General features: G+C 44.2%; 1 protein-coding gene across 1 annotated transcript in view; it reads left to right on the top strand.

Annotated features, from left to right (window-relative positions):
• The window catches only part of LOC311028080 (major histocompatibility complex class I-related gene protein-like), a 153,649-nt gene that overhangs the window by 112,942 nt on the left and 13,067 nt on the right, over positions 1-27,640 (top strand). Inside the window, exon 3 of the transcript XR_014598683.1 lies at positions 27,479-27,518. The gene's annotated coding sequence lies outside the window, so the exon portion shown is untranslated. The remainder of the gene's footprint in view (positions 1-27,478; positions 27,519-27,640) is intronic.

The raw sequence follows: 27,640 nt of genomic DNA on the forward strand, positions 1-27,640 counted from the left end.
TAAAACTCCTCGGAGTCGTCATTTTGGGCCAAATCTGTTCTCACTTCCTGGAGTGAGCGAGTAGGTGGTGATGCTGGGGCACAATGTGTCAGGTGGTGCCAGGGAGCTCCTGCTTTTCCCTTGACCTGGACCAAGTGTGAAGTAACCTCCTTCACTTCGTACGGACCAGTCCACCTGGGGTCTGTCCACTTTCTTTTGTGAACCTTGACCCTGACCCAGTCTCCTACTTTGACTATCGTCCCCTGCTCTTCGGGATCCTTCTCCTGTGCCTTCTGCACCTGTAATGAGAGGGCTGAGACAAGAGATATTAGTTCTCTCATGTAGTCGGATTTCTCTATCTGACACACATCTAAAGGAGGTATATGTCATCCATCACGTGGCGGGCCAGGCATTGGCCTTCCCGTCAACAACTCATGGGGCGACAGGTGCGTGCCTCCCCCTTTTGAGGTTCTCATGGCCATGAGAGCCAAAGGGAGGGCCTCCAACCATGTCATCTTACTGCCCGCACATACCTTGGCTATTTTAGCCTTCAACGTTTGATTCGCGCGTTCCACCAGTCCCTGGGACTGTGGATGGTAGACCGAACCAAAACTGTGTGCAATCCCCAGGAATGCCTCCACTTCACTCAGCATCTGATTGTTAAAATGTGTCCCGTTGTCTGATCTGATACGTTTCGGTACCCCGTATCTGGGTATTAGCTCTGTTTGCAACCACTTTATTACTGTCTTCCCGTCTTCTCTATTTGTGGGGATTGCTTCTACCCATCTTGAAAATCTGTCTACCATTACCAACATGTACCTCTTTCCCTGTACTACGTTCTCCTGTCCCATATCTGTATAATCTATACTAATATCTTGGAATGGTGTGAGAGGTACGGGGTAGGATCCCATGGGCGTTTTGAATGGTTTTCTTGGGTTGTGGTTTCCACAGACGACGCATTCTTCGCAGTATAGTTTTGCCATGCTGTCTAGGTGTGGGTGCCACCAGAGTGCTGAAATGTTCAACAGTGTCTGTCTTTGTCCTTCATGGGTTGGTCCATGGGCTTCTTTTAGTAGGGTCGCTACTAGTTTTGCTGGTGCCACTATCCTTCCATCATGTGATCTCCAGAGACCTTCTTTCTTTGTGGCCCCCTTTTGTGTCCATGTCGACCATTCGTACGGGCCTGCTTGTTCTTGTATCTTTTTTAGGTCTTCTTCGGTGAGCTTAGGTTGGGGGGGCGTCAGCTTAAGTATCATTTGCTTTGGCTGATATCCTCCTGCCTTTTTGGCCGCCTGATCTGCAGCCTCGTTTCCTTGACTGATCCTGGTGCCTGTTTTCTCATGACCTTTGCACTTCATTATGGATACTCCTCTTGGTAGGGTGATTGCTTCCACCAGCTCTTGTATTTCTCTTTGGTGTTTGATTGGGGCGTTGCTGGATGTTACGAATCCCCTCCGTTGCCACATGGGTGCATCTACTTGTGCCGCCCCATGTGCATAAGCAGAATCTGTAAAGATGTTCACCGTCTTTCCTTTGGCCAGTTTCAAGGCTTCGGTGAGCGCCTTGACTTCTGCCATTTGCGCTGAAGCGGGTTGTGGTATTACTTCTGCTTTGAGCGTCTCATGTCTTCCATTGGGGTGTTGCTGAACCACTGCATATGATGCCTGGTTCAGTCCGTTTTCTCCTCGATAGCAGCATCCGTCAGTGTAGAGCCAGAGTTCTGCTTTGGGATCTATGTCATTTTTCAGGTCTTGTCTGAGCTTACTTTCCTTGACCGCAAGTTCTTCACATGAATGTGGGGTTCCTTTCCCAAAGTTTCCAGCCATGTTCCTTTCGGCTGCGACAAAGGTTATATGTGGCCTGGTGCATTCTCTTTGAATCTTGGTTTTTCTGGCCATGCTGAAAGTAAACTCCTTACTTGCCAAAAACGCTGCAACTCCATGTTCAGTGTGGACCTGTAATGGGTGACACATCACTACATGTGCTGTTTTTTGGAGAGCTTTTGCTACCGCTGCAACATATCTGGCGCACATTGACTGTCCGGTTTCCACTGCGTCGAGTTTTGAAGAGTAGTATATCAACACATTCCTCTCTCCCCCTTTTTTCTGATACAAAACAGCATTTAAAAATGCATTTTGTTCAGAAACATCCAAATGGAACACTTCTGTGTAGTCCGGTGAGGTGAGTGCAGCAGCTTGGGAGAGTACTTGTTTCATGTCAGTGAATGCTTGTTCAGCTTCAGAAGTCCAGGGTAGTCGTTCTGTGAGGTTTCGAGCCCCTACCTCGTTGATCATTGTCCGCAAAGGTTGTGTCCGATTGGAGTAATCAGGTATGTGGGATCGGCTGTAGCCCGTTAGTCCCAGAAATGACAGCATGTCTGCCACCGTGGTGGGCTTTGGATGGTGTAGGATTGATTCCCTGTGGGCCGTAGATACTCCCAATCCTGATGCCGAGATTTGTCGGCCTAGGAATAGGACTTCTTCTCTGCATAGCTGCACTTTTTCTCTCTTGACTTTGTAGCCCTTTTTGTGCAGAACTGAGAACAGTAGGGCAGTGGCCTCCAGGCAGAGGGTAGATGTTTCTGCTGCCAAGAGAAGATCATCTACATATTGGATGAGCACAACCCCTGGTGGCCATTGGAGTTCTAGGTGTGCTTTTAGTACCTGATTAAAGAGACCTGGCGAGTCCCTGAACCCCTGTGGCAACCGATTGTAGGTGTACTGTTTGCCCCCAAACGTGAAAGCGAACATGGCTTGTGATGTTTGTGCCAGTGGAACACAGAAGAAAGCGTTTGCCAAATCTATGACAGTGAAGTATCGAAATGCTGGGCTTAAACTCGTGAGTGCTACGTGTGGGTCTGGTACTGGATGAACATCTGGAGTCGTTACATCATTTATAGGGCGGAAGTCTTGTACCATTCTCCAGCCCTTTCCCCCTGCTTTCTGTACCGGTAATATGGGAGTATTCCATGGGGAGTGGCACTCGTATATTACCCCGACGTCCAGAAGGCCCTGTATCGTGGGGGCAATTCCCTTCATTTGATCTTGGGTTAGAGGATACTGCCGTCGATAAATAGGATGTGCATCTGGGTCTTTCAGGGTGACAATTACTGGTTGTGTTTCCAGGGCTCCTACGTCATGGGGGGTTATAGTCCAAAATCGTGAGTTCACCGCATTCAAAACCGCTGCGGCTCCTGGGTGGTCCGTACATGGGAGTCCATGTTGTCTTGGCAGTGGTATGTGTTCTGGGAGGGAGACATCCGTGGTATGGGGGCCCGTGAAGCACCACATATCTTCCTCTGGTGGGGCTTGGGCTCCTTGGCGGGGTTTTTGGACTTGGAGCGGCCATGTTGCTTAGATCAGTCAATTGAGATATGTCTACCCCTCCTGTGGGGAGGCCAAAGTGGTCCTCGTTATCTCTCATGAAGTCCCGATCGTATCCACATGCCGCTGATTTAGGGTTGTATCCTCCAGCCGCTCCCTGTTCCTCTTCCTTTTTCTGGCCGCCAATACTGCTGGCAGGTGACTTTACTCTGGTTGACCCCTCCTTCCTTGGGTCGGTATAGTTTCCACCACTAGGTGGCTTCGAGGGATTTTTTGTGAGGGGTCCTTCTGGTTCACTTTCTGACCAGGTCTTTTCTGAGCCGCCTTGACTCCTTGATCCTCCAGGGGGCTCCAGTGCCGTTATTCGCTGTTGCAGTCTTTCCACTTCTCTCTTCATTTCCTCTCTGTCTTGGTCTTGTACGAGGACTTCCACGCCGGCCAATGTTAGTACTGGTGCTTGTACTGCTGTGTCTGTGGTCTGTGCAGGCATTAATCTTTGGTGGGTGTAGGGAGGTGGGGCTGTTGGGGGAGGTGTCGTTTCTGGAGGCCCAGTTGTTAACTTCTCTGGCAGGACTGGATATATGCCCCCTCCCCCTCCCTGTGTCTCTTCATGTTTGTCTCCCCTCTCCATTCTTCTCTGCTGAAACAGGTCTTTTAGCATTAGATTTGTTACTCTTGTCTCTTCTTCTTGTTCTTCAAACATCTTTTTGAGTGGTTTGAAAAATGATCGCTTGTCCTTTTCAGCCTCCATGTTCTGTCGAGCTCTCTCTAATCTTTGTTTGACATCATTCACCATTATATTCATAGCTTCTCTTGATGGCAGCCCGTCCTTGGTGATCCATCCCTTTATCTCCCACCTTTTCGCTACTGATTTAACTATCTTCCCATCTCCCTTTTTACTTCTATCCTCAGTCATAACTCTAGCCTTCAAGGTCTCTACGAAGTCTTCCATTTCCCCCTCGTTCAATCCCTCAATATAATCAAAAGAATCGCTCCTAACGTTACCCAGACCAGCCCCAATCCCACTAGGTTTATTTAACAGACTCGTCTTAATAAGTTTTTCTAGTTCTAGTATCTGTCTACTCACTACCGTTATCGTTGGTGTGTGTGTCTCTGCTGTTGCTGCTGAGTGGAGAGTGTCACTTCCTAGAGCGTGCAACAGGGTGTCGGCTGCTTCCTCTTCTTCTTTGTTATCTATCTCTCTGAACTCTTCTATGTCTATGTCATAAAACTCCATGCCATGTCTAAATTTTATTGTATTACAACCACTGCCTACGCTTCTCTACTCGACAGCGCGGTCCCGGGGGAGTTGTATCGGTTTCCAAATTACAAAGTACTATAAATTTCTATTGTATTACAACCACTGCCTACGCTTCTCTGCTCGACAGCGCGGTCCCGGGGGAGTTGTATCGATTTCCGAATTACAAAGTACTATTTATGCAGTCTGTTGGTTAACCCAAAACACGCTATGTTCGTTAATAGAGTGACTTAATTATGTGCAAGAATTCTCATGCTTCACGGGGTGTGGTGGGTCCGCTCTTCACGATACTGTACACATAAAAGCCCTTCTATTCGTCCTTCATCTCGTGTTTTCTGTTAGGTTCAGTCACACATGTGTACACACTATGGCAGGTTTATTTTTATCACTTTTGCAGAATATGCTTTCCTTCTGTTCTTTTAACATTTTATCCTTTAGTTAAATTTTGTCTAAAGTATTCATACTCACACTCGGTAGTTGTTGATCACCTAATTTATATTTTTCAATATACAGAATTCAATTAAATAGGTTTCTGCTTACCTTTTCGGTTGAGCGCTCAGTGATCAACGTTCCCGAGAATGGATGAATCCTTCTGGCCTCCACTTTCTTTCAGGAGACCCCCCTCCTTTTGCAAGACAGGAGGTAGTCGTTAAAATTCTTTCCTCCTCAAGCTTTTCTCCCAACCATCCTCTGCTACCAGATTTGTTGTGAAAAAAACAGTAAGCTTGAATATACGAGGAGAGTCTATGGGTTATATCAATAACAGCGCTTTATTAGCACAAATATCAGGAAAACATATTCCGGCAGTTATACGTGCACGGACCTAGTAGTCAACTCAACATAGGGTTGAATTCACTCAAAAGGCGCTTACAACAGAATGCGCAGCTTATTTCATTGAGACTCCGCATGAGTCTGATTGGCTCATTCTATAGATGCAGGCGGAGCGTAATTTTAGCATGCCGCGGCCTGGTTGGCGCGCTGGGTATCTCCACCCACACTGGCTCATACGATCCATCCCTCTGGGTGCTGTCATCTATGTATGTGTGTGTATGTTGTCGAGATGCACATATATCATTGTTACGGCCTCATAGACGTTAGTTGACTTAGGCTCGATGAGACCATAGCACATAGAAGGGACACCACAAGAATTAAGTTGCAAAAGTTTATTTATTAAACTTAACGATGACTGGGGAAGAAAAAGGAGAAAAGAAAGTTAACCTTTAAAGATCCAAAGTATTCAACCAAAAGGGAGAAGGAGATCCCGGCCAAACAGAACAAAAGGGGAAAACGCAGGGCCAGCCACGCTGTGAGCCGTCGCACCCTGTGTTTTCCCGCTAAGAAAAAGAAAGAAATAGGGCAAACCTAAAACAAATACGACAAAACATGGCTGCCAGGGATCTCCAACCCAAACTAAAATAATAAACTAAAATAATGAACTTCTGACATAAAGACAGAAGTGGGGGAGAAAACCAGGGTTAACTGACAATCAAACGAACCTTCCCCTTTTCCTGCTGAGCCCAGAGTGAGAACCCGAGGCCTCCCTCCTCCCCCTTTTTATCCCCAGGCTGATTACAAATAGTCTACCAGCCTGGAGAGCAGGGAGAAGGAGGAGGGAGGGGAAACAGCAGCAAGAAAAGAAACACTACCTGGCCACACATAACACCCCCACCCTAAGATGGTGAATAATGGGGGAAGTATTCACACATCACTAAATCCACGAGACAGGGTGTCGGCCAGGACATTCCTAGTGCCCTTAACATGACGAACAATGATGTTAAAAGACTGCAGAAACAGTGCCCAACGCATCAATCGCCGATTTGAGTTTTTCATCTGGTGAATGAAAACCAGAGGATTGTGGTCTGTATACACTTCTGTCGGTGCACTAACAGAGCCCACATAAACCTCAAAATGTTTCAGTGCCAACACAAGAGACAGGGCCTCTTTCTCAATGGTGGAATACACCCGTTGGTGATGGTTAAACTTCTTTGAGAAGTAAGAAACCGGGTGCTCCACCCCATCATCCCCCTGCTGGAGTAAGACTGCCCCCGCCCCTGCATCACTTGCATCCACAGACAACTTAAATGGTCGGTCAAATTGTGGAGCAGCAAGCACCGGCGCATGAGTCATCAAAGCTTTAATAGAGTCAAACGCATGCTGGCAAATCTCAGACCAGTGATAACGCCTTTTTGGGCTAAGAAGGTCAGTGAGTGGAGCCGCAACAGCCGAGAAGTTAGTACAAAAACTGCGGTAATACCCTGCCATCCCCAAAAAGCGGCGCAACTCGCGTCTGGAAGAAGGAGCAGGAAATGACAGAATGGCCTCCACTTTGGACTGGATTGGTTTAACCTGTCCACGACCCACAATCTTACCCAAATAGGTGACAGTAGCTTGGCCAAATTCACATTTAGTAAGATTTAGCGTCAAATTGGCAGCTTGAAGTCTATCAAAAACCACATGCAATTGCTCAATGTGTTCTTCCCATGTGCTTGAATACACCACGATGTCATCAAGATAAGCCTCACAACCGGTTACTCCACACAGAACAGTATTGACCAGGCGCTGAAATGTAGCAGGAGCGTTACGCATACCAAAGGGCATCACAGTATACTGCAGGAACGCATCGGGTGTCACAAACGCAGAGATTTCTCTAGCCCGAGGAGTAAGTGGCACTTGCCAGTAACCCTTTAAAAGGTCAAGTTTAGATACAAAATTGGCACTGCCAACATTGTCCACACAATCCTCAACCCGGGGAAGCGGGTAACAATCGGCTTTAGTAACCCCATTGACCTTGTGAAAATCTGTGCAGAACCGATCAGAGCCATCAGACTTGTCCACTAAAAGGCATGGTGAACTCCAAGGGCTACAACTCGGTTCGGCGATACCATTGCCCACCATATAGTCAACCTGTTCTTGTAACCGGCGGCGCTTATCAGGATTCACGCGGTAAGCATGCTGTTTTATCGGGGGGGAATCACCCACATCAATATCATGCTGAAGCACATGTGTACGCGTAGGCACGTCTGAAAACAAAGAGACATGAGATCTAATTAGCTTTAGCACGTCCTCGCGTTTTGACTCATCTAAGTGGAGATAATTCTCATCCAGTTTTGACAACATCTCTGAATTTTTAAGCCGTCCTTGAACGACAGCAGTGGATGGACTATGGATGTCACCTTCATCAAGAGACTGCACATCAGTGGAAACAGTACTGGACAGCGACAGGACACTTTTAACCTTCTCCTCAGGAGGAGGCAAATTGGCACATTCCCTCTCCAAGTATGGCTTCAACATGTTGATATGACACAATCTACTACGCCGTCTGCGATCGGGTGTATTAACAATGTTGTAGGGGCCAAAATCCATATTTGGTCTGTTTGTTTATTGTTTATTTTGAAAGGTCACTCATACTGTTTTTTGGTCATGTCACTTCCGTTTTGATTGACACATGGGTGTGGTTTAATCTATACACCTGGGCACTTGGATCGGCATGGGGTGACAGAGAAAGGGGGTTAGTGGCGCTCCTGATTCATATTTTCTGTTTACCGTCAAATCGTCAAATAACCAAGAATAAATCGTCAAACAATAAACATCACTGGACTTGGATTCATTTGAACGACGCGTAACTGCCTGGAGCCCACCTAAGCCTCTTAGCGACCTTTTATAGGAAAACTGTCGCTACAATTAGTAAACAGAAATTTCAATCCAAAAACACCACGGCATGGACGGAATTCAACGTGGCTCTTACCGCTTGGATCTCGATGTTCTGCACTGAACGAACTGTGTGGCGCATTGGGCTCTTTTCCGCGGACGCCTTGGATCGGAGACATGGGTGGCAGCGGCGCATCGCAGCCATCGGAGACGGTGTGTTGGTTGATCCTTCTGTGTATTTGTTTGAGGTGGAGCACAGTTTGGAGAGGCTGCCGTTTTGTCCATTGGGGACTGTTTGTTTGGGCTTGTGTTGCGCGTGCTTCGTTTGTCGCGATCGGCAATTGTTTGGGCTTGTGTTGCGCGTGCTTCGTTTGTCGCGATCGGCAATTGTTTGGGCTGATTTGACTGTGTGGTGAGCAGTGGCCGCCGTGCTGTGCTGTTGTGTTGAAAATCGCATTGTGGCTGAAGCAATGTCATTACGGATTGCATTGTGTCTGTTGCTCAGTGCTTTGGTGAATTGTGCACGTTGAAAGTTCACATAATGAGTGACGCAAATGAAATGGAAAATACGGAGAAGAGAACGGTCAAGCTTACAGCCAAAGCGCTGGCTTGCAAAATGGAAACTCTTCAAAAGCAACGTCAATCTAATGTGACAAAAATGAAAGCACTCTCACGCGAAATTATAGAGCTCATGAAAAATGATGAAAATGCAAAGAAAGTGCAATTCAAACTGAATGAACTCAAACAACTGGATGAAAATGCAAAGGCAGCACATGAGTCAGTGATTGTTTTACTTCCCAAAGAGGAAAAGGTAACACAAAATGAGTGGTTTGGATGCGTAATAAAACACAACACAGACTTCACTAATGATGTAAAAACATGGCTCTCTGAGACTGAAAGACACTTTCAGCAAGCAAGAAATGTGACTGCAGATGTGTTTGCTGCACAATCAGTCATCTCTCCCATTCAACCTGAAGAGGAGGCACCTGTTGCACCTGTTGAATTAAAGGAAGATATACCACACTCTGTTCCAACTGCCATTCCTTCTCAACAGAATAAAGCAATATCTGACATGCAGGATGAAATTAAACCAAGTGACAGTGTGTCAAATGTTACCAACAGGAGTCACAAATCACATTCTTCATGCTCAAGATTTTCCACCACCTCATCTGCATGCATCAAGGCTGAGGCTGAAATGGCTGCTCTTATTGTAAAACAACAAATGCTAAAAGATAAACATGCCATAGAAGCACAAGAGGAGCAGCTAAGGAGGAAAAAAGAGCAACTGGAGCTGGATGGAAACCTTGCTGCTACAATGGCAAAAATGAAGATTCTTGGAGCCTCAAGTAGATCTGGTGTGCGTAGCCACAGATCAAGAGTGTCGGATGGTATGAACTCGTATATGGAGAAAAAACAACGTGAAAAGAAAACACAAATGACTGCCACTGCTGACGGAGACAGTACTCAAACCCAATCTCTCCCCACAGTGCCAGTGACAGTTCAGTCAAATACATTAACTATGGATGCACATGTTACAATACCAACAACATTTCCTGCTCCTAACAATGGTGAACAGAGCAACATGCTTAGCATCATGGAAAAGCAAAATGACATCACTGCATTAATGGTCCAACAACAGTCTCTCTCTTTAATGCCCAAGAAGGAGATTTGTCGTTTTGATGGTGACCCACTTCAATTTCAAACATTCATAAAATCCTTTGAACACAACATTGAAAGCAAGAACCCAAACCCCACAGATTGTCTTTATTATCTGGAACAATATACGGAAGCACAACCAAGAGAAATGGTGAGGAGCTGCCTTCATATGACAGCAGACAGAGGATTCAGGAAGGCAAAATCCTTACTGCAGGAGCACTTTGGCAACAAGCATAAAATTGCTACAGCCTACATGGAGAAGGCTCTTTCATGGGCGTCAATTAAACCAGATGACACAAAAACACTACAAGCATACACTCTGTTTCTAAGAGGATGTTGCAATGCCATGGAAGATGTCAACAACATGCAAGAGCTCAACATGTCAGCTAACCTGCTAATTATAATTAAGAAGCTGCCATATCGACTGAGGGATAAATGGAGATCTGTGGCATGTGATTTTCAGGAAAGGTACAAACAAAGGGCTACCTTCAGGGATCTGGTCAATTACCTTGAAAAACAGGTGAGGATTGCAACTGATCCAGTATTTGGAGACATCAGAGACACTCCAACACCAAGCAAGGATGGAAGAAGTTTTATGTCAAAACCACCTCATCCAAGAATCAAAGGAAGTACATTTGCAACCACTGTGACAGTTGCACATGAGAAAAATGGAAATGGACCGAGGAAAATGGAGAGTTGGCCGGCTGTAAAAAGGTGTTTGTTCTGTGGAGGTGGACATGCTTTGGAGGTGTGTTTCCTATTGGAAAAGAAAGCACATCATGAGAAAATCACTTTCCTTAAAGAAAATGGAGCCTGCTTTGGTTGTTTGCAGATAGGACACATGAGCAAGGACTGCAGGAAGCGACTCAGCTGCAACATATGCAATTTGAAGCATCCTCAGATGCTGCATATCCACCAAAGGAGATTTGAAATGGACAAACATCAAGCTCAAACAAAAGAAGAAGCTGACATCAGAGCCATAGCCTCGGTACAGACAAGTGGTCTTACTGGGGCCGGTGAAGACAATTGCAAACTCTCAATAGTGCCTGTGAAAGTAAAGGCCAAGAAGGGGAACACAACAGTGCATACATATGCATTCCTTGACCCGGGAAGCACTGCGTCATTTTGCACATTGGGGCTAATGACTAAGCTAAATCTCCAGGGAAGAAAATCAAATATTCTTCTGAGAACAATGGGTCAAAAGAAGGTCGTTGAAACCAGCATTGTTTCAGGCCTAGAGGTTACAGGACTCCATGGCACTGATTTCTGTGATCTCCCATGTGTGTACACTCAGAAGACCATGCCTGTGCATAAAGGAAACATCCCACATCAAAATGACATCAATCAGTGGCATCATTTGAAGAATATTCACTTACCTGAACTGGACTGTGAGATTGAGTTGTTGATTGGCTCCGATGTACCAAAGGCTCTGGAACCACTTCAAGTCATCCGGAGTGTGGGAGATGGACCGTATGCCGTTGAAACAATGCTCGGCTGGACAGTTAACGGACCTCTGGGAGGAAAAGATGATTATGCTCAGGAGCAGTCAGAGATCAGGGTTAACAGGATATCAGTTGTTGCACTTGATGAGCAGTGGGAGCAGCAGTTCAAGATTGACTTTCCTGAGTGTGTCAAAGATGACCAAGAGCCTTCAAAAGAAGATCAGCAGTTCTTGGATTTGGTATCAACATCTGCAAAGCTAGTTAATGGACATTACTGCTTTGGTTTACCATTGAAGGACAAGGGGCATCAGAGGAGGAGCAGGAGGAAAAGGAAAGAGAAGGAAAGGAGGCGAATGAGGACAGGGAAGAGCTCAGGGAGCACAGAAAGGAGATTGAGGAGGAAAGGAAGAAAACAGAGGAGGATGGTGAACTGGAGGACAAGGAAAAGGAAGGACGGGACACAAGTAAAGGTGTGGAAGACAGGAAGGAGACAGAGAAGGATAGGAAAGACATTAAAATCCTAGAGGAGGATAGTGAGGAGGAAGGAAAGGAGACGGAGGACCGGAAAGAAGAAGTCAGAAACCAGAGGAGATCCAGTCGGACCTTCTCAAGACCCTGATAGAGACCCTGCTAGGGGCTGAATCTTTGGATGCCAATTATCCTGAGGTGCTGGAGCTGGAAGATGAAGAGGATACAGAGGAGGTACAAGAACAGGAAGGATTGTGGAGACCATTATGGACAAAAAGGGACTTGTACGTCAGCTTCGGATCAAGTCAAAGACCGGATTTCTGACCAGGCCCATCAACAAAGTCTGCCTACTATTGGAGGCAGAGGATCATTGACTGAACCAAACTGACTTTTGACCCCTTGACTTTGTTCCTGAATACTTGATTTTGACTAATCACTCTTTCCTTAGAGAACGTATATTGGATTACAAATAATGAAGAAAGAAGATCAAGAAAATATACTTATATACTATGTTGATTATGTCGAAATAGTAATTATTATTTGAAACATAATAATTAGGGGCCGGAATTGTAGGGGCCAAAATCCATATTTGGTCTGTTTGTTTATTGTTTATTTTGAAAGGTCACTCATACTGTTTTTTGGTCATGTCACTTCCGTTTTGATTGACACATGGGTGTGGTTTAATCTATACACCTGGGCACTTGGATCGGCATGGGGTGACAGAGAAAGGGGGTTAGTGGCGCTCCTGATTCATATTTTCTGTTTACCGTCAAATCGTCAAATAACCAAGAATAAATCGTCAAACAATAAACATCACTGGACTTGGATTCATTTGAACGACGCGTAACTGCCTGGAGCCCACCTAAGCCTCTTAGCGACCTTTTATAGGAAAACTGTCGCTACAAATGTAGTCACAATCATTCAACTTCTCTTTGATCTCATACGGGCCGCTGTAGCGAGCCTGCAGAGCCGAGCCGGGAATAGGCAACAATACCAGCACCTTATCACCTGGATTGAAACTCCTCAGTTGAGCGTCCTTATCAAACCATGTCTTCATCTTCGTCTGTACAGCAGCTATGTTTCCCTTCGCCAACTCACAGGCACGGTGGAGTCTGAAACGAAAGTTACTGACATAGTCACACAAATTTTGCGGTTTTGCATCATTCAACCACTTCTCCCGAAGAAGCCTGAGGGGACCACGCACAGTGTGCGCAAAAACCAGCTCAGCCGGACTAAAGCCTAAAGACTCCTGCACGACCTCACGAGCTGCAAAGAGAAGAAGATGGACACCCTCATCCCAATCTTTGTTGAACTCTAAGCAGTACGTTCGGAGCATGGATTTTAATGTCTGATGGAAACGTTTGATCGCCCCCTGACTCTCCGGATGATACGCGCTAGAGTGGCAATGAGCAATATTAAGTTGTTTTAGTACTTGGGCAAAAATATGCGACATAAAGTTAGACCCTTGATCCGTCTGTAACACCTTTGGCAACCCAAAAGTCGAGAAGAACTTCACCAGGGCCTTTACAACAGCAGGGGCCGTGATGTTGCGCATGGGAATGGCCTCAGGGAACCGTGTAGCGGAGCACATGACTGTAAGAAGAAACTTGTTTCCAGATTTTGTACGGGGAAAATGGACCTACACAGTCTACAAGTACCCGCTCAAATGGCTCACCCACTACAGGGATTGGATACAATGGATATGGTGGAATAACCTGATTCGGTTTGCCAACAACCTGACATACATGGCATGTTTTACAGTGTTGACGTACATCCTTTTTCAATCCTGGCCAGAAGAAACAGCGCAGCACCCGATCATACGTTTTATTTACCCCTAAGTGACCTGCCAAAGGATTATCATGGGCCAACAAAACAATTTCATGTCGAAATGCCTGCGGAACAACAATTTGTGTCACAACACTCCAGTCGTCCTGTTTGGATGCCTGAGGCGGTGTCCATTTACGCACCAGCACATCATCTTTGACAAAGTAACCAGCGGACATGTTCTCAATTTTGTCCTCTGACACAACTGTTTCGAAAAGGGAAGAGAGGGACTGGTCACGCTTCTGCTCTACAATCAGCTGGTCCCTCGACATGCTTAATTTGAGGTCTTTCTCAAGAGGAGGGGCGGTCAGAAAAACAGGAGATGGAACAGACTCGACAGGAGGGGAGTCAGAAACTGAATCCCCCGAAGGAGACAGCAAGACAGACGAAGAGATGCCACTATCAACTTCGGTCAAAAAACTGTCAGATAAGTCAATGTCATCATTCTCCCCAGTAGACGAACACTCCTTTCCTCTCTCGGCCATTGCACGCGTCACAGCACACACAGAAAACACCTCTGGATACTCTTTTTGTAGATCAGCTGATTGCTCATGGAGTGGAATGGCTGTCACCTCTGGATTGAGCAGTACCTTACCGCCAGCTAAGTCATTTCCCAATATAAGTGCAACACCATCAATGGGAAACTCAGGACGCACACCCACCACGACACAACCTTTAACTAAGTCACAGTCCAGGTAGATTGAGTGAAGTGGCACCCCCACCCACTGCATTCCAAAACCACGCACCAAAGCGCTAGCATTAACAGATGACTCCTCAGACAGTGGCAGAACCCCCTCCAGAAGAACAGACTGTGAGGCTGCACTGTCCCTCAAGATGGTCACAGGAACCTTTGGACCTACGTCTGTCAAAGAAACAAACCCTTTCATCAAGAAAGGAGAATACACTTGGAGGTCGGGCTTCACTGGAGTCTGCTGTTGAGGAACATGTGACTGTTGGGACTGTGGCTCTGTTTTCAACAAATTAACCACCTTTGGAGTTTTATTTCTCCTTTCAAGTGCAAAGCAGGTTTTTATTGTGTGCCCATGCTTTTTACAGTACGCACAAACTGGTTTATCACCATCTTCCACTCTTGATTTCACATCATGTGAATTCGCCGATACTGGATTTGGAACAAAGGGTTTGGAGAACGCGAACCTGTTTTCTGCAGAGGAATAAGGCTTCTCAAATGTCTCTCTATGTGTGAGGACATATTCATCGGCCAAAACCGCCGCTTTGGACACCTCTGCAACATTCTGCTCATTAATATACGTTGCGATTTTATCAGGTAAGCAATTTTTGAAATCTTCCAAAAGAATCAAATCACGCAGTCCACCGAAATCCTGCACCTTCCTAGACTGGCACCAGCGATCAAATAAGGTCTCCTTCTCCCTGCCGAACTCAACATATGTAACACCGTCTGTCTTTTTAAGTTTGCGGAATCTCTGGCGATATGCTTCAGGCACAAGCTCATACGCCCTCAGCACAGCTACTTTGATTTCATCATAGTCTAGGCTGGCTTGTGATGACAACGACGCATACGTGTCCTGAGCTCTGCCTGTAAACACACACTGCAAAAGCAACGGCCAGATTCCTTTAGGCCATTTCAAGGTGGCGGCAACACGCTCAAAGAGAATGAAATATTTGTCAACATCTCTATCATTAAATGGAGGAACTAAACGAAGGCACCGATTTACCTCAAACTCATCAGAATTAATTGGAGAACGAGCAGACTGTTGTATTTCAAGTTCTTTTATTCTAATTTGTCGTTTGGTTTCTTCTTCCATTTTACGCATCTCCAGATCATTTGAAAGTTCTTTTTCTTTAAGATCTAATCGGCGCATTTCAAGATCTAGTTCTTTGAGACGAAGCATTTCAAATGACTTATCGACAGGAGGTGAAACTGGTTCAGGAGGCAAGACATCAAGTGCTGTTAAAGCAGACCACAACTCAGATTTAAACTCCGGCTTCCGTAACTGCTTAGAAATGCCGACTTTAAAGTGATCGGCCATTTCTACCAACTGCTCTTTTGTGCAGCGATCAAACAAGTCAAGCGTAGGTTGCTTAACAAAGTCAGACAATTTAAAGTCCATCTTAAAAAGGCACAATTTGCTCACAACAATAACACAAAGCAACTGCAGCAAAAATGTGGCGTCCACATGTGAGTATACCGACACTCACAAAATCAGGCTATACTAAGCAAACAGCAACTGCAAAAAAAACAAAGTACACTATAGACCAACAATGGGAAATACCAGTTAAAGTGCACTATGATAAGTTGCAGCCTAGGAGCCTAATAACACTCAAAGACACAGGCAATAAAGCAAACAAGAAAGTGTCAAGCACACAACATAAAGCTAGACACAGTTTGCAATGAAGCAAACAAAGGAAGTGTCAAGCACACAACATAAAGCTAGACACAGTTTGCAACACACCAGCCCATTTTTCTGTCCTATAGGGTATTGTCACACTGAACTGGGGTTCAAAATGAAAAAAAAACCCATCAGCAGTGTACAAAAAAAGTTGGACGAGCCCCCACATATGTTACGGCCTCATAGACGTTAGTTGACTTAGGCTCGATGAGACCATAGCACATAGAAGGGACACCACAAGAATTAAGTTGCAAAAGTTTATTTATTAAACTTAACGATGACTGGGGAAGAAAAAGGAGAAAAGAAAGTTAACCTTTAAAGATCTAAAGTATTCAACCAAAAGGGAGAAGGAGATCCCGGCCAAACAGAACAAAAGGGGAAAACGCAGGGCCAGCCACGCTGTGGGCCGTCGCATCCTGTGTTTTCCCGCTAAGAAAAAGAAAGAAATAGGGCAAACCTAAAACAAATACGACAAAACATGGCTGCCAGGGATCTCCAACCCAAACTAAAATAATAAACTAAAATAATGAACTTCTGACATAAAGACAGAAGTGGGGGAGAAAACCAGGGTTAACTGACAATCAAACGAACCTTCCCCTTTTCCTGCTGAGCCCAGAGTGAGAACCCGAGGCCTCCCTCCTCCCCCTTTTTATCCCCAGGCTGATTACAAATAGTCTACCAGCCTGGAGAGCAGGGAGAAGGAGGAGGGAGGGGAAACAGCAGCAAGAAAAGAAACACTACCTGGCCACACATAACAATCATATACTCCTCCCCTGTGCGGCTTCCGCTAAGGAATGTATCCTTGGTATGTTGTTTGACCCCTGCCCTTGCTGCTCTCTCGCCTGTGCCTGTGTGTGTGTATGTGTGTGTAGTAATTTAAAACATGTGTGATTAGCTCATGTATTTACATTTTTCTCCACACTAGCAAAAAAACTTCGCGAGTGGCCGACTACGCGAGACTGATTAATTGACTGCGCGAGTGCCGGTATCACCGGTAGACTAAATCACACAGACACTTTCTCAGCACCACGAAGGAACTCTCCGTTTCTCGATGTTTCTACTGACACCAGGCGCCATTTTGCTAAAGACAAACATCAATGAAAACACACTTGGAGCTCTTGTTTGTTGTCGACAGCCTGACTGAACACAAGCAGACTAAGACACTACTGCAGAGTATGTGAGCTTCATTCAAACATTTCTGCACATTTACATTTACATTTAGGTCATTTAGCAGACGCTTTTGTCCAAAGCGACTTACAATAAGTACATTTGTCAAAAGAAGGAAACAAAGAAACCACAACATATCATTGCCGATAAAGTAAGAGCTAAAAATAGAACAAGTGTTAGGTCTGAGTAAAGTAGTACCTTAAGAGCAGCAGTGCTACGATCAGAGTGCTATAGGTAAGTTTTTTGGGGGGGGGGGGGCGGTCATGCTAGAGTCGAGGTGAAGTCTGAACAGGTGAGTCTTGAGCCTTTTTCGGAAGATGGCAAATGACTCTGACATTACATTGCATTAGCCTGCAGATGACAGGAGCAGGAGGTTAAATGCTCCTTTCAGGTGCGGACAGCGTTGAGAAACCAGAATAAAGGGTCTCCAGCGTCCTCTCACGCAGGCTGAAATAACATCGCTCCACTTTAACTTTCGTTATTAACCTCAGTGGCTTTCCCCGGCTATTAGTGACTCGGTGCTCAGCTAAAATCCCCATTTGCTCAGACGGAGGGTGAAGTCAGCGCTCCTCCTGGTCTCAGCCTCACTTCAGCCCGGATAGAGCAGCAGCTCGGACGTCATCACTTTGCCTCCACAATAATAACAAGTGAAGAGTTGAAGACAGCTTGAGAAGGACAGGTGACGATGGAGACGTGGACTGTGCTTCTTCTCCTGGCCGTCGGCCTCCACAGCGCGGCCGCAGGTGAGTCCACACTTTAGTTGTTGGCTTTTAAGTTGCTCGCTTGTAACAGAAGAACTGCGTCATGTCTTTAAGCCCTGTTTATATGAGCCGACGCTTCTTTCGGTCGTCTTTGGTGTTCAGCTCCAGGACTTCCTCCAAGTTCGGGATGAAATGTGTCTCCACACTGAAACACTCGTCTGTTTGAATGTAATACGTCACTACTGAGTTGGTTTGGTCAGATCTGAAGCTGTTTAGTAGAACGTCACTCACAAATCATCCGTATTAGCACATATTATCATATTACATATATATCATATCAGTGTGTATAAATATTGTGTGATAAGTAAGAAGAAATCCAGGTGAAGAAATGACAAAGTTTGAGGTAATTCATGAGCAGCGTCTCCATTACATAGTTTGTCCTCCAGATGGAGCTATTTCATGTTTAACCCTGTATGTAAGACCCAGATATAGAAAAACCTAAAAAAAAAAAAAATTTACCTTTCAGATGTTGTTGTAGGAGGCCTTTGATGCAGAAATTTAAGAGTTTAAAAAAAAGTTTATGTATGAATTTAGAGAATAATAATACAAAAAAATTATATTGCAAAATTTGGCTTAGATGGGAGCAGAATTCCTGTATTTGTGCTCACGTCGTCTGAACAACAATTCAGAACAGCTAAGGGTTCATTTGCAAGGTTGATTGCTTACTACACTAAAAGACATTTTACTTTTTGTTGAATCTGATGAATCCAGTCCAATGAAACGGAGAGATGTTAGAAGGAAACCTTGAGAGGTTGTGTGAGTTCATGGCCATAAAGCGGGACTTACAAACAAATGTACGATCCAATAGCATTGTGAGACTGAACAATAGAACCCAATAAATAAAATAAAATAATATAAAGCTGAGAGGATTTGGTTTCACACAACATGTTGTTTAACAACGATGTTGAGATGTAACTTCAGTTTACAGAAATCAAGATTTATGAAAGTGAGGGACAAACGGTCAGATTTGGTTTCTTGGTTCTTTCTGTATTTAAAAAAATAACTTTTATACTCAAACATCTGAAATCCACAAACACTCTGACGACAACATCAAACAAAATAAAACCTATTACTGGAATATGAAAAATAACAAACAGCGATAGAAGAGAGAGAGAAGTAGTTCTTTTGGATTGTGTGTGCAGGAAAACAACATTGTTCAGTGATTTGTTGAAGATAAAAACTGAGATCATGATGTTCATCTTGTGTTGCAGAGATTCACTCGATGAAGTATTTCTTCACGGCGTCCTCTGGAGTCCCAAACTTCCCAGAGTTTGTGGCTGTTGGGTTGGTTGATGACGTTGAGGTAACTCACTATGACAGCAACACCAGGAGATTGGAACCCAAACAGGACTGGATGAACAGAATCACAGAAGATGATCCTCAGTACTGGCAGAGTCACACTGAGAGCTGTGTGGTTGTTCAGCAGGTCGACAAAAACAAAATTGAAGTTACAAAGCAGCACTTCAACCAAAGTGGAGGTTTGTTTATATTTCACTTCATTCTGACAACATTTGGTTTATACTTTGATCCTGTATTTTAATAAACACACATATACACACACACACACACACACACACACACACACACACACACACACACACACACACACACACACACACACACACACACACACACACACAAACACACACACATCCACTAGTTAATCAGCAGAACATTGATTATCAGTCTTTTATTTAATAAATCAGAAAACACGTTCTAGTTCCAGTTTCTCTAATTAGATAATTTTCTGCATTTCTGTGTTTTATATAATTTTGTATTAACTCCTGTTCCGTGTTGTTCAGACAAAAGATTTGAAGATTCAACCTCAGTTCTGATTCTGGTCCACCTCAGCTCTGATGGGGCCTCAGTCCTGCTCACACTGTAGTTCATTAAAGTTAATGCTTTCTCCTTCATTGACGTGATGTTTAGTGTCATTTCCACACAGAAAGAATTCTGAGCTTTTTTATTCTTTAATTCTCTATAAAATATCTATTTTACAAGATTACATTAGAACACATCATGATAATGTTTAATATGGCCCAATGCTCTTTGTTACTGAATAATGATGATCATAATGTAACGCTGTGTGATCTCCTTGAACGTGATTAGCTGTTAGCTCTGTTATTTAGCCAATTAGGTAACCGGTGTCTCCTGATGATTTTAATTTGTATTTGCTGTTTACAAGATGGATCAGCAACTAGAAAGAGTTGAAGCCTATTCAGATTTCATATTTTTACTGAATGAATCGGTGGCTGATATGACTGTGTCCCAAACAGAAAGTCTAGAGCAGAGATCTTGAACATGGGGTCCGGGACCCCTAGGAGGTCCACAGTATGACTGCAGAGGGTCCCCAAAATTATTTGATCCCAAATAAATCCCCAAAGATATGTCAACAAATACACCTTAACATGAATACTACCTATATTGAGCACATACAAATCTTCCAGTTTGTTTAATATTATGGGGGCCCTCTACCGGGTCACTATAAGTCTTGGGGCTACTTGGCCTGAAAACGTTGAAGACCTCTGGTCTAGAGGGGTAAAATACGATGGCAAAGCGAAGCTGGAACACTTTATGTTCACAATGACCAGGCAAAGCGAACTGCAACACGGACTTGAAGCGAACCTTACTCAGACCATCTCCCCCTGAGACGTCCACACTGTCCAGGTGATGGTTGGCTTTCATGGAGCCAATAACAGCAGCAGGTGTAGCTCCTCTGTTGTCTGTGGATCAATGTGTCTCCATGGAAACGATGTGATATTAACTGATGATCTCACTCTGGTTTAATTCTCTCTCTCTCTCTCTCTCTCTCTCTCTCTCTCTCTCTCTCTCTCTCTCTCTCTCTCTCTCTCTCTCTCTCAGGTGTCCACATTCTCCAGAAGATAATTGGCTGTGAATGGGATGATGAGACCAATGAGGGAAATGGTTTCTTTCAATATGGTTATGATGGAGAAGACTTCATTGCGTTTGACTCGAAGACAAAGAGATGGATCGTTCCAAAACAACAGGCTGTCATCACCAATCACAAGTGGGATATTAATAAAGCTTGGCTAGAACGGGATAAACACTACATCACCTATCGTTGTCCTGAGTTACTGAAGAAGTATTTGAAGTACGGGAGGAGCTCTCTGCTGAGAAATGGTAGAATCCCTGTCACTGCCCTGTTCCTGTCTGTCTCAGTTCCTGTCTCTGTCTTCGTCTCACCCTCTGTCCTACCTTCCTCATCTGGGCGCCCTCACACCAGGGCCATCTGATCCGTACTGTGCCTCGGCACGGTTACCTGTTGTACATACGTCATCACGTCGTAATACAACACACGTATGGCTTGATGTTGTCCTCAGGGAGCGCCGTCTCCAAGTCATCACAACAGAGAACGACACAGAGAACATGATTGAAACTTTACTGACAAGTCACATCCGCACATATTTCTAGTAAACACGCGATTTCGAGCAGACAGCGCAAGCGTACTGGATTTTGGAAGGAGATACACGGCGGCATTTTTATTAAGTACCAGTCTGGTACAGGCTTGGAGCAGTGTGAGTGCAAGTCTCATTATCTCTACTGTCTCTCCCTTCTTTTCTCACTTATCTTCACATCACAGTTATTTACATTGAATACATACAAACATAAATGGTGTATGTGTCACTAAGGCATTTCAGATACATCAGACATGATCATTAATACACAGCAGATAATAATAATAAGGATAAAGAACCTCTAACCCGTCTCTCTCTCCTCAGAGCTTCCCTCAGTGTCCTTCCTCCAGAAGACTCCCTCCTCTCCAATCAGCTGCCACGCTACAGGTTTCTACCCTCAAAGAGCCGTACTGTTCTGGAGGAGAGATGGAGAGGATCTCCATGAGGACGTGGACCTCGGAGAGATCCTCCCCAACCACGATGGAACCTTCCAGATGAGTGCCGACCTGAAACTCTCAGTGGCAGCTGAAGACCGGAGCAGGTACGAGTGTGTGTTTCAGCTCTCTGGTGTGAAGAAGGACATCGTCAACACACTGGACGTCATCAGGAGCAACAAAGGTGAGACTGAGACCAGAAGTGATGAAGGTGGGAAGCACACGCTGAGAAACATAATCGAACATACAAAATACACGTTTATAAACCGTCTTTTGTTTCTTTTTATGCTTTGAAAGACGTTTTCTTTTCACCCTGTTTGTAAATTAATATTCATTTTTAAGCTGTAAATGATAAAAACGTTGTGTATCTGTTTTAATGTGCAACCACAGTTCAGAGGTCGTAGGCGCCGTATTGAATGAACTACTGGTCAGTTTTAGAGGATGAGTAGAATGATTTAATAACTGGATGAATGTATGTTTCTGTCAGGAGATAAGTCAGGATCAAGTTTTCAAAAGGACCAACAAACACACTGAATACAGGATTGTGGTCCGGTTGACAAATGGAGGTTCTTCTCCTGGAACCTGCTTCATCTGTTCAGGTTGTGACTATTTCCTCTTGTTTTGTGCTCAACAGAGAAGCCCACTGACATGACCACCGTCATCATCGTCATCGCTGCAGTTGTACTTCTTGCTCTCGTCCTCGCTGGGATTGGATTCGTGGTTTACAAAAAGAGGAACAGTAAGACCCAAACGGAGACGTTGTCTCATCTCTTCTTGAGTTCAGGCTTTGAGTTGGTGACTTTATCCAGCAAACTTCAACAACAAGAGCTATAAGGGCACGACTAGAAGACACAAACTCATATTCAAGTTCAACATTCATTATATTTTTATTGTCAGATTCAGGTTTCATCACATTTGCTCCTATTTTTCATGTATTTTGTTTAATCCCAGTTTTTCTTTCAGACAAATGCCCGCATACTTGTTAGTACATCTTGCTTTATTATATTTAACATTTTTGTTGCGTTGATTTCCAAAAGTGGCTTTCACTGAATACGACAGCAGGGATAACAGGCTGGACCACAAGGAACATACTAGACCAAATACACAGAAGGAACTGACAAGGAAACAGGAGTTTGTGACCAGCTTATAACTGGTCACAAACTCCGTGAAGCTAACAGACACTTCCTCAACACAACGAAGGAACTCTCAGTTTCTCGCTGTTTCTACTGACGCCAGGCGCCATTGTGCTAAAAGAGAAACATCAATGAAGACACACTTGGAGCTCTTGTTTACTGCAGAGTATGTGAGCTTCATTCAAACATTTCTGCACATTACATTGCATTAGCCTGAAGATGATCACAGCAGAGCTGAGCAGCAGGAGGTTAAATGCTCCTTTCAGGTGCGGACAGCGTTGAGAAACCAGAATAACGTGTCTCCAGCGTCCTCTGGTGTGAAGAAGGACATCGTCAACACACTGGACGTCATCAGGAGCAACAAAGGTGAGACTGAGACCAGAAGTGATGAAGGTGGGAAGCACACGCTGAGAAACATAATGTAGAAAACGAGCTCATCCTGAGAAAGCGGAGCAACGTAACTGCAGCAAAGTAGCGATAGTTGGCGTGGCAGACAATTACTGCCCGATCTAATGTGTATAACTGTAACTATAATTTTAATAATATTTCACATATTAAACAGTAATATAAGCAGGTATGTCAACAAAGAAATGTACTTAAACATTTCATAAATCTCCCGTTCGCAAAAAAGCTAGCTCCGCAAAGAATCTGGTTGCGGATTATGTCCGCGATATGAAATGTTGAAAATGTCGGAGAATATTGTTTAGATAATATCTAATGTGATTGAAAGGAAAGGTAATCAAAATCCTCTCCCGACACAAAGCTGCTAGAATCACTTTCATTTCCATATCGATTAGGTTGACGATGAAAGGACGGCACAATTTTTCAGAGTTGATTCAGATTGAGGAAAAAGGCGGAGACATGTAGGGAGAAACTCAGGGTTTGTTGAAGCAAACCTGCTAGCGAGCAGGTTAGGTTCACGGAGTATGTTAGCCGGGTAACTGACTCAGATTTATGCTGAACTGGCTTTGTGAAACCGAAAGAGTTTCCCTCATCTCAGGGTTAACTAACTCAAGGTTTTTACTAAACCTGCTTTGTGAAACGGACCCCGGGTCACTATAAGTCTTGGGGCTACTTGGCCTGAAAACGTTGAAGACCTCTGGTCTAGAGGGGTAAAATACGATGGCAAAGCGAAGCTGGAACACTTTGTGTTCACAATGACCAGGCAAAGCGAACTGCAACACGGACTTGAAGAGAACCGTACTCAGACCATCTCCCCCTGAGACGTCCACACTGTCCAGGTGATGGTTGGCTTTCATGGAGCCAATAACAGTAGCAGGTGTACCTTCTCTGTTGTCTGTGGATCAATGTGTCTCCATGGAAACGATGTGATATTAACTGATGATCTCACTCTGGTTTAATGCTCTCTCTCTCTCTCTCTCTCTCTCTCTCTCTATCTCTCTCTCTCAGGTGTCCACCAGAAGATATTTGGCTGTGAATGGGATGATGAGACCAATGAGGGAAATGGTTTCTTTCAATATGGTTATGATGGAGAAGACTTCATTGCGTTTAACTCGAAGACAAAGAGATTGATCGTTTCAAAACAACAGGCTGTCATCACCAATCACAAGTGGGATATTAATAAAGCTGGGATAGACTGGGATAAACACTACATCACCTATCGTTGTCCTGAGTTACTGAAGAAGTATTTGAAGTACGGGAGGAGCTCTCTGCTGAGAAAAGGTAGAATCCCTGTCACTGCCCTGTTCCTGTCTGTCTCAGTTCCTGTCTCTGTCTTCGTCTCACCCTCTGTCCTACCTTCCTCATCTGGGCGCCCTCACACCAGGGCCATCTGATCCGTACTGTGCCTCGGCACGGTTACCTGTTGCACATACGTCATCACGTCGTAATACAACACACGTATGGCTTGATGTTGTTTTCAGGGAACGCCGTCTCCAAGTCATCACAACAGAGATCGACACAGAGAACATGACTGAAACTTTACTGACAAGTCACATCTGCATATATTTCTCGTGTATGTGTCACTAAGGCATTTCAGATACATCAGACATGATCATTAATACACAGCAGATCATAATAATAAGGATAAAGAACCTCTAACCCGTCTCTCTCTCCTCAGACCTTCCCTCAGTGTCCTTCCTCCAGAAGACTCCCTCCTCTCCAATCAGCTGCCACGCTACAGGTTTCTACCCTCAAAGAGCCGCACTGTTCTGGAGGAGAGATGGAGAGGATCTCCATGAGGACGTGGACCTCGGAGAGATCCTCCCCAACCACGATGGAACCTTCCAGATGAGTGCCGACCTGAAACTCTCAGTGGCAGCTGAAGACCGGAGCAGGTACGAGTGTGTGTTTAAGCTCTCTGGTGTGAAGAAGGACATCGTCAACACACTGGACGTCATCAGGAGCAACAAAGGTGAGACTGAGACCAGAAGTGATGAGAAACATTATTAGAAACATAATAATCAAACCACAGTTCAGAGGTCGTAGGCGCCGTATTGAATGAACTACTGGTCAGTTTTAGAGGATGAGTAGAATGATTTAATAACTGGATGAATGTATGTATCTGTCAGGAGATCAGTCAGGATCACGTTTTCAAAAGGACCAACAAACACACTGAATACAGGATTGTGGTCCGGTTGACAAATGGAGGTTCTTCTCCTGGAACCTGCTTCATCTGTTCAGGTTGTGACTATTTCCTCTTGTTTTGTGCTCAACAGAGAAGCCCACTGACATGACCACCGTCATCATCGTCATCGCTGCAGTCGTACTTCTTGCTCTCGTCCTCGCTGTGATTGGATTCGTGGTTCACAAAAAGAGGAACAGTAAGACCCAAACGGAGACGTTGTCTCATCTCTTCTTGATTTCAGGCTTTGAGTTGGTGACTTTATCCAGTAAACTTCAACAACAAGCGCTATAAGGTCACGACTAGAAGACACAAACTCATATTCAATTTCAACATTCATTGTTATTTGTATTGTCAGATTCAGGTTTCATCACATTTGCTCCTATCTTTCATGTATTTTGTTTAATCCCAGTTTTTCTTTCAGACAAATGCCCGCATACTTGTTAGTACATCTTGTTTTATTATATTTAACATTTTTGTTGCGTTGATTTCCAAAAGTGGCTTTCACTGAGTGCTAAAGTTGGTCAAGGTTTAATTCCTGCTGAAAACAAAATGTGAAGCGACCAGCAGCATGGGGTGCAAGGCTCAGATAAACAGCGCCCTCTGCTGCTGCTGCTGTAGTCACCATGTCGTCTGGTCTCTCACGTACTTAACAAAGTCTGCGTTCATGCTGATGAGCATTCAAGTTGTTACTAGATAAGAGTTGGTGCTGTGTGTCAGTTCAATGCAGCAAAGTCATTGGAAACAGTTTAAACTTCATTTCTAAACAATGTAGATATAGTTGAGAGAGTCATCTTTTATTTTTAATTCCAGATTACCTCATCTAAATAAACAGAGGTTGTTGTAGATTGTATTTAAAATGTTATATTTTGACTAGATCCTCATACCGACTGTGGTTTACACTGAGCTTTAATTCCCGATTCAAACTTTAAATAATAATAACATTTAAAAGTAATAATCACTTGAAAAGCAGTCGCTCCCTATATTTTAAATTTTCATTCCAACTGCATGGAAGGATGAATGAATGAAATGTTGCGGTGAAGGAGGATTCTCTTATTTGTGTACTTTATTGCTTACAAATGATGTTGTTCAACTACAATATCAATATATTGTATGGTGAAAAAGTTAAGTAGAAAATAATAAGAATGAAATGAATACAAAATAAAAGGTAGGCTAGTATGATGCTGCAGATATACTGTGAATGTGCATATATATATGTGAGTAGTAGACTAGAGAATGTCATGACAGTCACCCAGGTGTCACACCGGTATGTCAAGTTTGAGTTTTTGTCCTGTCTCCATGTTTGTTTTGTGACTTCCTGGTTTATTTTGGAAATTAACTCTCCTCTCGTTTCAGGTCACTTGCCCTTCCTCATGTGTCACCAGTCTGATTGTCTCCCCTGATTCCTGATTGTGTCCACCTGTTCCCCATTTCCCTCCATGTGTTTATAGTCTGCGTCTCCCTTTTGTCCTGTGCCAGTGTGTCATGTTCCTAGTACAGATCACCAGCTCACGTCATAGTCAAGCTCAGTCTAGTTCCATAGTTCCTCAAGGGAGTGATTTTTGTTGGCTCTGCCTTTAGTAGTTTGTCTCATAGTCTAGGTTTTTGTTGTTCCTCTAATTCCTCGAAAGAGTGATTTTTGTTGGCTCTGCCTTTAGTGGTTTATCTCATAGTCTAGGTTGTTAGGTAGTTTCAGTTTAGACCATCCCTCGTCGTGAGGCGCCTTTTGTTTCCCCGGTGTGTCCGGTAAAACTGAAATTAAAGACTAACTGCTTCATCCCGAACTCTGCACTCGAGTCCGCTCATTCAAGTTTTCCTTCTGTGTCACCCAGGATTGACCTTGTGTTGATTTATTTTGTTCTGTTTTTTTAGACAAGAAGACCCCATCTGAGACTTCAACTACAGAATCGTTGAATATCCAATCAGGTCCATATCCATCTGTCTGTCCGTACAAAACGCGTCTTTATCTGATTTTGTCCTTTACTTGACTATTGTTTTGTATTTTGGTCTCTTCAGACTCGGAGAGTTCAAGCAGCAACACACCGTTGGATAAAAGGTAACTAATGTGTGACGTCTGTACTATCCCAGTGGTTTCACACCTTCCATTCCTGATACCTTATTGCCATATTATTACGTTTTGCACTGTTCATTTTTAATGCTTGTATATTTGACAGATGT

The sequence above is a fragment of the Eutrigla gurnardus genome (genome assembly GCF_963514095.1).
Source record: "Eutrigla gurnardus genome assembly, chromosome: 17".
Lineage (NCBI taxonomy): Eukaryota > Metazoa > Chordata > Actinopteri > Perciformes > Triglidae > Eutrigla > Eutrigla gurnardus.